Source organism: Ochlerotatus camptorhynchus, unplaced genomic scaffold, assembly GCF_037179485.1.
Source record: "Ochlerotatus camptorhynchus isolate MF236.1 unplaced genomic scaffold, CSIRO-AGI_Acam_v1.1 ptg000618l, whole genome shotgun sequence".
Classification (NCBI taxonomy): Eukaryota; Metazoa; Arthropoda; class Insecta; order Diptera; family Culicidae; genus Ochlerotatus; species Ochlerotatus camptorhynchus.
The window spans coordinates 79,809-96,510 of record NW_027041097.1 but is presented as its reverse complement, the minus strand read 5'-3'; the positions used below and the strand labels follow the sequence as shown (position 1 = coordinate 96,510).

At 47.4% G+C, this 16,702-nt stretch overlaps 1 pseudogene; it reads left to right on the top strand.

The window, feature by feature from the left end:
* Positions 1-5,533: 5,533 nt before the first annotated feature.
* LOC135714122 (uncharacterized) lies at positions 5,534-11,349 on the top strand (annotated as a pseudogene).
* Positions 11,350-16,702: the final 5,353 nt, after the last annotated feature.

Genomic DNA, 16,702 nt, shown 5'->3' with positions numbered 1-16,702 from the left:
CGCTGTTCGTTGTTCGCCTGAGTTCTAGAGCAGACGTGATAGCCAGCCAACTGTCCAGGGCCCATACAGGACAGATGTGACCGCTTACCAGCTGCGTGTGCTAAGCACTCTAAGAACCCGGCGTCACTCCTGCCTTTGCACAACGAGGGTTTGTGCAGGGCTTCTCAACCTCCTCTTGTTGTTCGCTGTTCGTTGTTCGCCTCGGTTCCAAGCAGACGTGATAGCCAGCCAACTGTCCAACAGGGTAGCTTAGGACAGATGTGACCGCTTACCAGCTGCTTGTGCTAAGCACTAAGAACCCGGCGTCACTCCTGCCTTTGCACAACGAGGGTTTGTGCAGGGCTTCTCTGCGGTAGTTCGTTTAGCCGCAATATCTCTCCCTTGGGTTCGATAATTAACGTTTCCAGGGCACACCACGAGGAGGCGAACTACTTCATGCCCCATAGCATAGCATAGCATAGCATAGCATAGCATAGCATAGCATAGCATAGCATAGCATAGCATAGCATAGCATAGCATAGCATAGCATAGCATAGCATAGCATAGCATAGCATAGCATAGCATAGCATAGCATAGCATAGCATAGCATAGCATAGCATAGCATAGCATAGCATAGCATAGCATAGCATAGCATAGCATAGCATAGCATAGCATAGCATAGCATAGCATAGCATAGCATAGCATTTTTTTTTTTTTTTTTTTTTTTTTTTTTTTTTTTATACAGGGGGGAATCTGCTCACAGACACCTGAGAAGGAACTCAGGGTGTGGGGATGGGAGAATTTCACTCCCGACCCACTAAACCTTACCCTGTGCGCTTGGCCCTTGGCCTCCCCGGAACCGCCCGAAGGCATTACTTCGTGGGAGGGGCCGCTGTAGCGCTATGGCGCCTCTCTAGCAATACTCTAACGATCTGGTCGGGCAGTAGGTAACTGCTGCTCGGCTCGCCACTGTCGTTGTAATACCGAAACTATGTGGGTGACCGCAGTCACCACCGCGCTCCAGTTCTCGGTGGTACCACACATCCTATGAACGATGTTGTCCGGACTGGTATCCGCTCCGCATTCCGCTCCGCATATCGCTAGCATAGCGCTCGATACTGGCTCGAAACGTGGACAGGCAAACACGACGTGTTCGGCGGTCTCCTCGACGCCAGCACATGTGGAGCAGGTGGGAGTACTTGCATGTCCGAACCTATGCAGGTAGCTCCTAAAGCAGCCATGGCCTGACAGGAACTGTGTCAGGTGGAAGTTTACTTCCCCATGGCGCCTGTTGACCCAGCTTGATACGGAAGGTATCAAGCGGTAAGTCCACCTCCCCTTTGTGGAGTTTTCCCACTCCAATTGCCATCTCGCGGTCGACACAACTCGCGCGTTGTTGCGCACCCCTCGAACGGTCCTCGCGTCATAACACGCCACATCCTCCTTAATGATAAGGCTGATTGGCATCATCCCTGCTATGACACAGACGGCCTCTCTCGAGATAGTGCGGTATGCACTGGCCACCCTTAAGCACATTAGCCTGTGTGTACTCTCTAATTTCTGCCTGTGGCAGTCAATATCCAGTACCGCAGCCCACGCAGGGCCGCCGTATCTGAGGATAGATACTACGACCCCAGCGAGGAGCCTGCGCTTACTGGCATTCACTGCCGAGCTGTTTGACATCATACGGGATAATGCCCCCACAGCCATAGACGCTCTCTTGCAGGCGTACTCGACGTGGCAGCCGAAGCTGAGCTTATCGTCGAGCATGACCCCCAAGAGTTTAGAGAGCGCACAGACCTAATTGTGCTTCCGCCGACTGTCAACGTTGCATGCTGTACTGACATGCGATTGTTGACTACGACCACTTCCGTCTTGTGATGGGCGAGCTCCAGTTTCCTGGTTCTCATCCATTCCTCCACAAGCCTGACGCAGTGGGCCGCTGTCAGCTCTACCTCCTCGAGGGATTCCCCGCAGACTACCAGCGTGACATCGTCGGCAAAACCTACAATTTTCACGCCTACCGGGAATTTTATCCTCAACAGTCCATCGTACATGACGTTCCATAACACCGGGCCCAGGATGGAGCCTTGTGGCACACCTGCGGTGACTCTAACGCATTTTTCGCCATCTTCTGTGTCGTACGTCAACACACGATTCTGGAAGTAGCTTTCCAGAATCTTATACAGCCCTCCGGGAATTTGGAGCTGGTGTAGCGAGCGGGCTATCGCCCCCCAGCACGCGCTGTTGAACGCGTTTTTCACGTCTAAGGTTAGCACCGCGCAGTAGCGAATGCCCCTTCGTTTCCGATGGACCACCTCTGCCGTCTGGATGACGTCGCGGATGGCGTCCACCGTGGATCTGCCCTTTCGAAACCCGTACTGGCTGCTTGACAGGCCGTCTACACCTTCGGTGTAGGCCGACAGCCTGTTGAGGATGACCCTCTCAAGCAGTTTCCCAGTGGTGTCCAGCAAACAGATGGGTCTGTATGCTGACGGGTCCCCAGGGGGTTTTCCTGGCTTCGGAAGCAGCACCAGCTTCTGCCGCTTCCACGCGTCTGGGAAGACGCCTACGTCCAGACAAGTCTGAAAAACAGAACGGAACATGTCTGGATTTTCCGCAACGGCCGCCCTCAGAGCCACAACCGGGATCCCATCTGGGCCCGGGGCCTTGCCCACCACCAGCGACCTGGCAATACCGCCAAGTTCACTGTTCGTCACTCTAGACACTTCTCCCTGATCCGCGCCTGGGATCCGCGGCCAGGAGTCTACGTCCCTACGCGGGAACAGGAACCCAACGATCGGAGCCAGTACCGCTGGTGATCTCTCCGGGGGTGCCGTCACGCCGCGGGTCTTTGCCATGACCACTTTGTAAGCATCCCCCATGGGTTCGTGTTGGCGCTTTGGCATAGGCTGTCAAAGCACGCGCGCTTGCGTCTGGCGATCTCTTTATTGAGGGCTGCCTTAGCCGCTCGGAGAGCGACGCGGCGTTCCTCGCGAGATTCAGTCGTACGGGCTCGTTGCATCCTCCTTCTCGCCTGGAGGCAAGACGCCCTGAGGATAGCAATCGACTCGCTCCACCAGTACACCGGTCTGTGGCCATGCCTGGGATAGGCTCTCCTAGGCATGGTTGTATCGCACGCCCTTGTCAGTGCTGCTACCAGTTCTTCCCCCGTCAGATCCGGGGTTATTCGCTCCCGCCTCAGTGCTTCGCCGAAGACCTCCTCCTCGAAGAACGACGTCCGCCAGCCTCGAGCGCAGGAAGAATTTCCTCCTGCCACTCGCCTCTCACCTGGCCCCACACTGTACCGAATCGCCTGATGGTCACTATGAGTGTAGCCCTCATCGACCCTCCAGTGTAGGTTGCCCTCCAAACTCGGGCTGCAGTATGTCACGTCGATGACGGATTCTGCACCATTCCTTCTGTAGGTACTGACCGAGCCGGTGTTGGATAGTACAACGTCCAGCTTTGCCTCCAGTAGGATGCATCCTCTCTGGTTGGTGTGGTGGCTACCCCACTCTACCGCCCATGCGTTAAAGTCGCCCGCAATGACCACCGGTCTTAGGCCGACAAGTACCGCAGTCAGTCTGTCCACCATCTGCGAGAATTGCTCGATAGACCACCTGGGCGGAGCATAGCAGCTACTTAAGTATACTCCGTTAACCCTGGCGATCACGAATCCCTCGCTCGAGTTGGACACAACTACTTCCTGAATGGGGAAGCTCCCCATCGTGCATATCGCCGCCATCCCCGACGCGTCCGTGACCCAATTCCCGTTGCCGGTTGGGACGCGGTACGGGTCAGAGATGATTGCGACATCCGCTCCCCATTCCACTGCCGATTGCCACAGCAGTTGCTGGGCAGCCGAACAGTGGTTCAGGTTCAACTGCGCTACCTCGAACATGGCTGAGCATTGCTCTTTGCCTTAGCAGCATTGCTCTTGGACCCCGGGCAGCGGGGGCCACCTGCCATGTGGTTGGTAGGGGTATTCCCCTTCTCCGCGCATATAGTGCACCTCGGCGGCTTTTGGCAACCTCGCGCCTTATGGCCCTCCAAGCCGCACCATCTGCAAAGCTTGCTCCTGTCGGTGTTCTTGCAGTCACGGGCCACATGGCCCTGACCGAAGCACCTAAAGCAAGCCGTCACCGGTCGGGGAATACTGACGGGGCAGACCGACCAGCCCACTCGCACCCTCCCTGCGGCTACCGCCTTTCTGGCCTCAGCTGCAGAGAGCCTGATGGTAGCCACTTGGGTGGAGAACAGCCCCTTCCTCAAGGTAATCGCTGATTGCGGTACCTCGACTTGGCACTGTTCCCGGAGCGCCGTGACTATCTCGGTCGCCTCCGTCACTTCGTCCAGGTCCTTGACCTGGATGGTGATAGTCGAGCCTAGCGACTTCACCTGCACCCCAGAACCAACAACCTCCTTTGCCAGTTTCTGGTAGGTTGGTCCCTGGTCCTTAGCACCACGTTTGAGCACCAGGAGCATCTCGCCTGTACGAGTGCGCCTGATGCTCCTCACGTTACTGCCCATCTCCACAAGGCGCTCGTCCGTTCTCATTTTCTTCAAGACTTCCGCGTATTTCGACGCGTCCGTCTTGAGGATGAGAGCTTCGCCCTTGTTCCTGGTCCGGGCAGCACTGCTCTTGGGGGCAGTTTTGTCCGGGGGTTTCGGGGGTTTCGGGGGTTTCGGGGGGTACCCTTCTTACCGCCCTGCTTCCCGCCCTTGGAGCCGCTAGGTTTCTCAGTATTTCTATTGGCTATTCCAGCCCTCTTCTTCGGTACGTCCACTGAAGCATTGGACTGATGGGCAACCACCTCACTCTCCACCTGCACAGAGACTTTCCGTCTCTTAGGGCGTGCTGCGCCCTTTACTGGCGAAGGTGAGGGTCGATTACGCTTCTGTCCCTGCGTAACGGCAAAGTGGAGGGCCTCGCTGGACATCGTATTGTTGCCCGCGAAGTTGAAGGCGTCCGTCTGGGTAGACTTCGGTTCCTTCTGTTCCGCCCTCTCTGCGACCTCTAGTCGCTTCCTGAGCCGCTCGTGGTCGTCCTGGGCCTCGTTCACTGTTGCACGGAGCTGTCGCAAGGCCTGCTTTAGGTCCTTCGCGATGTTGCTCTTCGTACTCGTGAACTCTATTATGGCGTCGAGTTGTCCCGCGATTGCCAGCAGCCTAGGGAGGGGCCCAAAGCTATTCATAGTTCTGATTAGCCCGGGCCAGTCCTTCGGCTGCTCTTCCGGCTGTCCACCGATCCCGGCCGTTGTCTCTGCATCGCGCGGAGATTTCGACCGTTTGTTCGGCTCTCTGTGTTCAGGAGATCTGGGTAGACCTCCCTTCGCGAACGGGTTCGCGGTCGCCTCCTCGGCGACTTGTTCAACTGGGGTTTGGGGTTTTTGGTTTTGTTGATGATTGTTTGAAATCATCCCGACTGTTGGGTCCCCCTTAGACCGCTATCCTACCGTGCAAATGGAATAGTCGCTGATTGATCCCCATGGGTGCCTATGCGAGCAGTGAGGTCCATGACGAGGGTTGACATAGGCCTTCATGGGGCGTTATGTTCAGAGCCGGATCGCGTAAGACGGGAATAACTCAACCGAACCTATTCCCACCGCAGCCCCAAGTGGGTGGCACGGGAGGAACGTATTCTAAGGCCTGCCAGGGTTTTATGGGACGGAGACAAACAAGGCATTAGCTCAAACGTCGTTTCGGCCGGTTCCACCCGACTCTACTAAGAGAATGAAATACCTTGAGTGCCAGCCCGTAGCGTGGTTTATGGTAAGTTTCCACTCAGTGTCCTACATAATGCCAGTGTGTCAGTATACATACTTGCGATCTTACTGACATCGATCGCAAGGCACCTTCCGGCGCTTCCCCTCGTTTGTTGTTCGATTAGCCGACTGGATCAGTACCGCAGCACTGGTGGTCCATCGTTTCCAGGGTGCACCACGGGGAGGCGAACAACTTCACATAGCATAGCATAGCATAGCATAACATAGCATAGCATAGCATAGCATAGCATAGCATAGCATAGCATAGCATAGCATAGCATAGCATAGCATAGCATAGCATAGCATAGCATAGCATAGCATAGCAAAGCATAGCATAGCATAGCATAGCATAGCATAGCATAGCATAGCATAGCATAGCATAGCATAGCATAGCATAGCATAGCATGCATAGCATAGCATAGCATAGCATAGCATAGCATGCATAGCATAGCATAGCATAGCATAGCATAGCATAGCATAGCATAGCATAGCATAGCATAGCATAGCATAGCATAGCATAGCATAGCATAGCATAGCATAGCATAGCATAGCATTCCTGCGCTCGAGGCTGGCGGACGTCGTTCTTCGAGGAGGAGGTCTTCGGCGAAGCACTGAGGCGGGAGCGAATAACCCCGGATCTGACGGGGGAAGAACTGGTAGCAGCACTGACAAGGGCGTGCGATACAACCATGCCTAGGAGAGCCTATCCCAGGCATGGCCACAGACCGGTGTACTGGTGGAGCGAGTCGATTGCTATCCTCAGGGCGTCTTGCCTCCAGGCGAGAAGGAGGATGCAACGAGCTCGTACGACTGAATCTCGCGAGGAACGCCGCGTCGCTCTCCGAGCGGCTAAGGCAGCCCTCAATAAAGAGATCGCCAGACGCAAGCGCGCGTGCTTTGACAGCCTATGCCAAAGCGCCAACACGAACCCATGGGGGGATGCTTACAAAGTGGTCATGGCAAAGACCCGCGGCGTGACGGCACCCCCGGAGAGATCACCAGCGGTACTGGCTCCGATCGTTGGGTTCCTGTTCCCGCGTAGGGACGTAGACTCCTGGCCGCGGATCCCAGGCGCGGATCAGGGAGAAGTGTCTAGAGTGACGAACAGTGAACTTGGCGGTATTGCCAGGTCGCTGGTGGTGGGCAAGGCCCCGGGCCCAGATGGGATCCCGGTTGTGGCTCTGAGGGCGGCCGTTGCGGAAAATCCAGACATGTTCCGTTCTGTTTTTCAGACTTGTCTGGACGTAGGCGTCTTCCCAGACGCGTGGAAGCGGCAGAAGCTGGTGCTGCTTCCGAAGCCAGGAAAACCCCCTGGGGACCCGTCAGCATACAGACCCATCTGTTTGCTGGACACCACTGGGAAACTGCTTGAGAGGGTCATCCTCAACAGGCTGTCGGCCTACACCGAAGGTGTAGACGGCCTGTCAAGCAGCCAGTACGGGTTCCGAAAGGGCAGATCCACGGTGGACGCCATCCGCGACGTCATCCAGACGGCAGAGGTGGTCCATCGGAAACGAAGGGGCATTCGCTACTGCGCGGTGCTAACCTTAGACGTGAAGAACGCGTTCAACAGCGCGTGCTGGGGGGCGATAGCCCGCTCGCTACACCAGCTCCAAATTCCCGGAGGGCTGTATAAGATTCTGGAAAGCTACTTCCAGAATCGTGTGTTGACGTACGACACAGAAGATGGCGAAAAATGCGTTAGAGTCACCGCAGGTGTGCCACAAGGCTCCATCCTGGGCCCGGTGTTATGGAACGTCATGTACGATGGACTGTTGAGGATAAAATTCCCGGTAGGCGTGAAAATTGTAGGTTTTGCCGACGATGTCACGCTGGTAGTCTGCGGGGAATCCCTCGAGGAGGTAGAGCTGACAGCGGCCCACTGCGTCAGGCTTGTGGAGGAATGGATGAGAACCAGGAAACTGGAGCTCGCCCATCACAAGACGGAAGTGGTCGTAGTCAACAATCGCATGTCAGTACAGCATGCAACGTTGGCAGTCGGCGGAAGCACAATTAGGTCTGTGCGCTCTCTAAAACTCTTGGGGGTTATGCTCGACGATAAGCTCAGCTTCGGCTGCCACGTCGAGTACGCCTGCAAGAGAGCGTCTATGGCTGTGGGGGCATTATCCCGTATGATGTCAAACAGCTCGGCAGTGAATGCCAGTAAGCGCAGGCTCCTCGCTGGGGTCGTAGTATCTATCCTCAGATACGGCGGCCCTGCGTGGGCTGCGGTACTGGATATTGACTGCCACAGGCAGAAATTAGAGAGTACACACAGGCTAATGTGCTTAAGGGTGGCCAGTGCATACCGCACTATCTCGAGAGAGGCCGTCTGTGTCATAGCAGGGATGATGCCAATCAGCCTTATCATTAAGGAGGATGTGGCGTGTTATGACGCGAGGACCGTTCGAGGGGTGCGCAACAACGCGCGAGTTGTGTCGACCGCGAGATGGCAATTGGAGTGGGAAAACTCCACAAAGGGGAGGTGGACTTACCGCTTGATACCTTCCGTATCAAGCTGGGTCAACAGGCGCCATGGGGAAGTAAACTTCCACCTGACACAGTTCCTGTCAGGCCATGGCTGCTTTAGGAGCTACCTGCATAGGTTCGGACATGCAAGTACTCCCACCTGCCCCACATGTGCTGGTGTCGAGGAGACCGCCGAACACGTCGTGTTTGCCTGTCCACGTTTCGAGCCAGTATCGAGCGCTATGCTAGCGATATGCGGAGCGGATACCAGTCCGGACAACATCGTTCATAGGATGTGTGGTACCACCGAGAACTGGAGCGCGGTGGTGACTGCGGTCACCCACATAGTTTCGGTATTACAACGACAGTGGCGAGCCGAGCAGCAGTTACCTACTGCCCGACCAGATCGTTAGAGTATTGCTAGAGAGGCGCCATAGCGCTACAGCGGCCCCTCCCACGAAGTAATGCCTTCGGGCGGTTCCGGGGAGGCCAAGGGCCAAGCGCACAGGGTAAGGTTTAGTGGGTCGGGAGTGAAATTCTCCCATCCCCACACCCTGAGTTCCTTCTCAGGTGTCTGTGAGCAGATTCCCCCCTGTATAAAAAAAAAAAAAAAAAAAAAAAAAAAAAAAAAAAAAAAAAAAAAAATAGCATAGCATAGCATAGCATAGCATAGCATAGCATAGCATAGCATAGCATAGCATAGCATAGCATAGCATAGCATAGCATAGCATAGCATAGCATAGCATAGCATAGCATAGCATAGCATAGCATAGCATAGCATAGCATAGCATAGCATAGCATAGCATAGCATAGCATAGCATAGCATAGCATAGCATAGCATAGCATAGCATAGCATAGCATAGCATAGCATAGCATAGCATAGCATAGCATAGCATAGCATAGCATAGCATAGCATAGCATAGCATAGCATAGCATAGCATAGCATAGCATAGCATAGCATAGCATAGCATAGCATAGCATAGCATAGCATAGCATAGCATAGCATAGCATAGCATAGCATAGCATAGCATAGCATAGCATAGCATAGCATAGCATAGCATAGCATAGCACAGCATAAACGATTGCACAAATCGTAGGGGGCTATATAATGGTCAACCAATACATTTTGTAGAAAATATCGTGTGTTTCCGTGAAAAAAACACTTGGGACTAGTGGTTTTTCCCACATATTAAAATCTACAAATCAAGCATCGCATTATACACCTGGCCACATCCTTACAATCGCAAGGGATAGGAAGGAAAATTAGTTCAACATCTACTTAAGAAGGTGCAAGGAACCCATACTACCTTCATAGATGCCACGGGAGGGAACATTTGTGTTAGTAGAAAATGGAATATATTTAGGAATCTCTATTCGGCAATATAAAGTAAAGGTTATGTGAAAATGTAAACAAATTTAAATTAATATAAAAGAAAGATCTCACCAAAATAATCTGCTATAAGCCTGTTTTTCCATGTTTTTGAAGCTGTTTCATGCATCATCCTTGCCAATACTCTCCAGCAAGCGTTTTCTTTTCACACCGAAGCATTGAGACTATCCATCACTCTTTCGCCTGCGCTACTGTATTGGAAGCAAACCGCAGGATTCACAACAGAATGCGCAGACCCTCCAGTGTTTGGAGTACATCTGATCACCAACACCATCATAGAACGATTAGAAAACTCAACACCTCCGACGCAGGCATCGATCGCTTCACTATGCCACACATTTCTGGTCCGGGAGCACACTCGAAGAAAATAAAACAAATTTGCAGATAGCGACATCTCTTCTGATTCTTGCAAACACGATGAATCACGTTTCCTTCTAGATTCGAAAACTTCCCAGAAAGCGAGAAAACCACCACAATCACACACGCATAACCGTTTGAGAGGCAGAGTGCCAGCGCTAATAAGCCAAATGCAATCGAAAACAATCAAAGCGAACGCTCGCACAAAACAAAGAACAAACTTAAAACAGAACCGTATCCGACGGATTTCGAAACTCACAAGCAACTTATAATGAACAATAATGAACAAATTAAAATAAATTACGAATTTCAACAGATAATTAATAAACTAACAGGAGTTATTTGCAGAGAGAAAGAAGGAACAGATATACTGACAAATCAGATGAGAGAAAATAAGAACATTAAAATGTCATGGGAACAGTTAAACATTTCCAGAGGATTATTTTCAACTTGGACGTGATTCAGCGACAGTTGGATGACATCTTGGATGCAATCATTTTGACTAGGATAGGCATTCTATCAAAAAATATTCTCCAAACAACAGAACTTAACTTCATAACTGAAAAACTGGAAAAATCAGGCGTTTGTATCAACAATGACGAACAGGCATACGAATTTCTGGAACCAGCCGCTTACTATAATTCATGCATTGTGTTTCTAATAAAAATTCCAAAATTCCTTCGAGGATCTTATCAGCAGATCATGGTCGAAAACTTTCCTATCAATGAAGAAATCATTCCCATCGTTTTCACATACGCAGTGCTAGGAACAAATGAAACATTTACTACGAACGAGACATGTGTGACCATTGAGCAAAACATCATATGCAAATATCAAACATTGAAGAACATTTCAAATGACAAGTGCATACCACTAAGGGGAAATCCAAGTAATTGTCCGTTTCAAAATACAAAGGATATCAAGAAATAAAGATACTTGGAAAAGGTAATGTTCTCATTCGAAACGCACCCAAACCTGTGCAATTAAAGAACAATTGTGGTTACGGTCCCAAAAATATTATAGGATCTTTCCTTATCACCTTTAGAAATTGTTCTATTGAAATAGAGAATAAGACATTCGACAACACGCAGTTTGATACTAGTTTCAATTTGGAATTGCTACCACTGCAATCAACATCAATCAACAAAACACAGACTATAACAACAGAAACACATATCTTCCAAGAATTAAACATCAACAACAGAAAGCGTATTGAAGCATTGAGACTACAAATTATCATTTTTCATTTGCAGGAGTTTTCGCAATCATGATTCTTCTTATGATTGCTATTTACCTGTTAAAAAAGTAAGAATAATCTGGACGAAGTTTGTTATCAAAACAACTAGGAATTCGAACATCGAGTTGAACCGGGACGCTTCAAACTAAGAAGGGGGAGTTATGTCCGACAAACATACTTTTGAATATAGACATCAATAAATGATCCATAAAATATTGGAAAACGTTCCATAAAAACATTCAAATAATCCATAAAAACATCGGAGAAAATCCTGTGAATGATCCATAAAAAAATACCAATATGATCCATATTTTATGTAAAATTGTATACCAGTCCACTTTGAGAAGCGTTGGAGAACGGTTGTGTGTTTTGCTGCGCTTTTTAGAGCTCGGGCTATCTTTGTGCTGGCGTGTAGTTTTTCGGTGCTCGCATTTGAATAGTTTTTTGTGCTATAATTTGATTTAGAATTGTTTGTGCTGATGTTCTCCCCCCCCCCCCCCTGTTGCTTAGGTGCCTGGTGTGCTCTCGCTTTGTTGCCGGTGTGACTCGACCGCACTGATCTATTATTAGGTTTTTGCGATGTGCATTGCTTTGGGCACAGAGTGACTTGAAAAAGAAAAGTGATATTTAGTTATTGTGTTGTTGGAATCGCTGGAGGAGGAATTGTTTAAAAATAACTAGAGAAAAATAAGCATCGGGAATGCGCTCCCGGATATATTGATTTGGTGAGTACGTTCCAGTTGAAGATTGTTCTTATACATTTCTCGATTGCATTTTCGAGGGGACATGTCTGCTTTTGTGGGTAGTGCGTTTGATGGTCGGTTTGGTAGTATCCTTGTAAATATAATGTCTCATGTCCAAATAACCTCGATTTTCGGTCTATTGATTCAATACTTTAATATTATATTTTCAAAACATACAATGATGCATTATGTAATTTCATGGCACATAAAACAAAAAGTGTTTGTATAGGACCCAATAATCTAGGTTATTTGTATTTTGTAAAACATCTTTATTTTTTATTATATTTTTCATTTTACAACATATTTTATATACATTGTATATTACATGATTATATATAAATTTATAATGTAAATTACAATAAATGCTAGGACGGGAGGGAGCATCAGGGCATCAATGAAGTTGTAACTGGACAATGGAGTGGAGTGCCAACCGAAGTCTAGGAGGGAATGTGTACTGTCATTTTAGATAGTTAAATTTCACTTCAACAGTTGCAATGAATTTGACGCGCTCTTCTTAAGCAAATCAACCCGTGGAAAGCTTACATGTATTGCGAATTTCGTTATTCGTTTTGTTGGAAGGAGATTCTTTTATTCCCGCGGGTTTCGCGTAAGTGTCTCTGCTTACGGGCCCGTCCAACCCCTTTTGGCTCTTCATACAGCAGTATGTTGAATTCAGAATGATGACGAAATTTGATCTTGCTGTTGAGTGGAGCCGCATGCAGGGCAAGACCCAAGCTAGGATGGTGGCTACTTACATACATACATACAATTTAGCAACACAATTGTAAAAATGTACCACTAAATTTCTAAAGAATGAGAATTGAAATTGTACGAATTACCCATAAACATATCGCAATTGATCCATAACACATTTAGCAGTGAACCTTAAACTAAAGAAAGTGATTCATAGAAAATCAAGTTTGCGCACTTAAAAATATAGCCATGTTTGGATTAATGAAAGCAACTTCCTCAGAGCAGTCTCGTTTTGGACAGCTAACTAAAACTAAACTATAAAATCTAAACCAATCTTAATGCTTATAATAAAACCTATTTCAGCTTCAAGCAGACCAAAACGAGACTGATCTGAGGAAGTTGCTTTCATTAATCCGAAGTTTCTTGAAGAACAACATCGGATATAACCTCAAAATGTCAGAGGGATCAACACCACCGTTGAGTGAAGAACATAACAGCGATCGAAACTGTACGCTTTGTGAAGACCATGACCACGTAGAGGATATGGTCCAGTGTGATGTCTGGGATTTCTGGACCCATTATATTTGTGCTGGTAAGACACAGCTGTAAAGGAGGTTCTGTAAACCTGCTCTAAGTGCACACATATGCTGAAGGTGCCAAAAGGAACCAAGAAGTCTGTCCCAAAGCAACCACATATGCATTTTTTCGGACAGTCAAGCAGCATTGAATGCCCTTAAATCAATGATCTACACTTCAAAGTTAGTGTGGGAATGCTATAATCAACTTCAGAAATTGTCCTGTCGTAACAAGGTAAATCTATATTGGGTTCCTGGTCATTGCGGCATTGAAGGAAATGAAAAATCTGATCAATTAGCAAAGCTTGGCTCATCCCAGAAATTTATTGGTCCCGACCCATTTATTGGTCTATCGCCTTCTAATCTGAAAATGGAATTAAAGAACTGGGAAAAAAGCAAGGTACAATCCAATTGGAATAATACCTAAACAATTCATTAAGCACAACGTTTTGAGTACGCAAAGGTTACTCAATCTTTCCAAAAAAGATTTAAGCACCTACACTGGATTAATAACAGGACATTGTCCTAGTAAATATCATTTTAAAAAAATTGGAAAGCTTAGCGACGATAGATGTCGCTTTTGTTATTTGGAGAGCGAAAGCTCTGAACATTTATTGTGTGATTGCACTGCTTTATTTAATAAACGATGCAGATTTCTTGATAAAGGACTCACCGTACCTGAAGAAATTTGGACCAGTATACCAAATAAAGTTGTAAACTTCATTCGAAGTGCAATTCCATATTGGGATAATGCCGATGATCAATGATGAAGATCACTCTACATAGTGGTTGATCATCAAAACACACGGCAAATAGTAAAAAGAGGATACAACACAATAGATCAAAACACTGGTCGCAGTGGTAAATGTCCACGACACGGAAAAAAAACCACCTAGCAGAAAGAATAGTGCAAGGAGTGATGAAGGATCCAAATTTGGAAAAGGAAGTATCAATGAGGTCAGCCTGAAGGAATCCCTAGACCAGTTCCAGCAGGAAGAAAGCGCAAAGGAGGTAGCGCTGGAGGAAGAGAAATTCCTCCATGAAACGCGATAGAAGGCTGAGCGGGAGATTTTTTCAACCAAGAGTTATCTTTCGTCACTCTTTCAACAAAGATTTAGTGAGCCGAGGTCGGTAGGATTTTTCTGAGGCATAAAAATCTCTGGTCACGTCTTCCTTCGGAAGGGAAGTAAAGCCGTTGGTCCCGGCTCATGTGTGTTGTGAATGAGTGCGATATCGTACGCAGGTGTGGAAGCTGCCTTTCTGCACATTCGGTTGCCGTCAATGGATGACAATCGATGTCCGTCGGTGATTGGCACTAGATTGCGGAACAGAGACCAACGTTAAATAAAGAAAAAAAAAAGATTTAGTGAGATTTAGGATTTAGGGATTCAATTATTATTTTAGTTAGGCACGCCAACATAAGCGTAGCCAGAGGGGGGCAGGGGGGGGGTGCGTAGCTCTCTCTGAATCTCCTACAGGGTTGTCGCTGGACTTGGCGGTACAGGGTTATGCCAATATTCTGAACAGCCATGATCCATAAATTAGACGTATATTATTCACGTTTTGGACACTATACTATTAATTTTGATCCATAAACCATGAAAAATTGCTCCATTACTGCGTATCTACTGAGGGGGCGACTCTATCTACGATGCAGGGAAAATTGTGTTTTGCTGTGCTTTGTTGCGCACACGCTGAGTAGATAGAAAGAACATTGATGACGATTCTGTAGATTTCCTGCAAAAATATTATGCGCGGTGCAAGTAGATGCGAGAAATGAAAGAAGATTTTTCGAAGATTGATCCGCTAGTGTGAGATTTGTTGAGCATCTAGAATTGAGATTTAGATGTGTATATTATTACATTGCTACATAACTGCGTAGCTACGCAGGTTTACTGTTCTGCCCGTGTTTTTTTTTTGTCAGAAGAGTGAAACGATGGGCGAGCGTCTATTATTATTATTTATCTTTTTTAGGGAGGCTTTCAGCCTGGGGCTGGTTCGCCTCCAGTTGGGCGAGCGTCTAGAATAAGCTTCTTAAAGAAGTTACTCAATGAAGCTTCCATAGGAAGCTTCTTCAGAATCTTCTTTTGGAAGCTAAATCTACATGCTTGCCCGTCGCATCGCACCTCTACCTAAAATACACGGGCAGGACAGTAAATCTAAGTAGATATTCAGTGAAGCAATTTTTTAAGGTTTATGGATCAAAATTTAAAAAAATAGTGTCCTAAACAAGAATAATATAGTCTAATTTATGGATCATGCCTATATTTTTAAGTGCGCAAGCTTGATTTTTTTATGGATCACCTTTTTTAGTTTAAGGTTCATTGCTGAATGTTTTATGGATCAATTGCAATATGTTTATGGGGAATTCGTACAATTTCAATGTTCATTCTTTAGAAATTTAACGGTACATTTTTACAATTGTATTGCTAAATTTTACATAAAATATTAAAAGTATTGATATTTTTTATGGATCATCCACAATTTTTTAGGGATTTCATTTAATGGATCATTTGGATGTTTTTAATGGAACGGTTTTCAATATTTTATTGATCGTTTTATCAATTCTAAAGGTGCATACTTAGGGCTGCCGTAATGTCCCAGCCTGCCTAAGATCACATCTTATGTGCCAGTCAGCCTATCCACCTTACATCGTAGTTCCCACGGCAGGCAAGTCATGCAACCAGCCAACTCATCGTTTCCAGAAACAGCATCGTCGTTCCCACGTAGCGCCTGCAATAGACAAGACTCAGTCCGACTAACTTCATCGAGTACAACCTCAATCCCGGTACTTGACTATTCCATGGAGGACATCATGGCGACATAGACTGTTCCCAGCTGACCTCAGCATTTTATCAGTATAGTTAGGTTGTTAGATGGTCGTAAGTAGAACAGGCACTCAGTTCTTAGTTGACTCCCAAAGTGATCGGTCGGTAGTTTTAGTTTGATGAAGTGAAAAACAAGTGTTTAATACTCCGAATACGGTGGGTAAAAAACTTTGCGCCGACTACGAAGCCACCGAAAAATGTGTAACGGCAAGTTTGCAATGGCATAACTTAGCCATTTCTTAATTAATTTCAAAAATTGTGGTACCTTTAGAATTCCTAGGGTTGAAAAGATTGAAAATAGAGTCGTCTACTTTTTTAAAAGCGAAAAGAGTCGTTACCTCGGTTGTTACACGTTTTTTTTTGAAAGGTGTGTTTGTAGGGTTTTGGGAGTGGCGCAAGATCTGTAATTTAAATTAATGGGCACAAATGTTCACAATTAGCCAGAATACAGTCATGGTTCCTATATATAGATCCTGGAGACAACGGAACAGTCCTCGAAAAATCCAGAACATCTGTAAAAGTGGTCAATCCATGAACCTGATCCTAGAGCTCTGCGGTTTTTTTGAAAACATTAGGAACTGTCATATAAAAAAATATTTGGGGTCGTGACATAAACACGTACCTGGATGGCCATGGGACCGTCCTCCGGAAGATCCGAAAAAT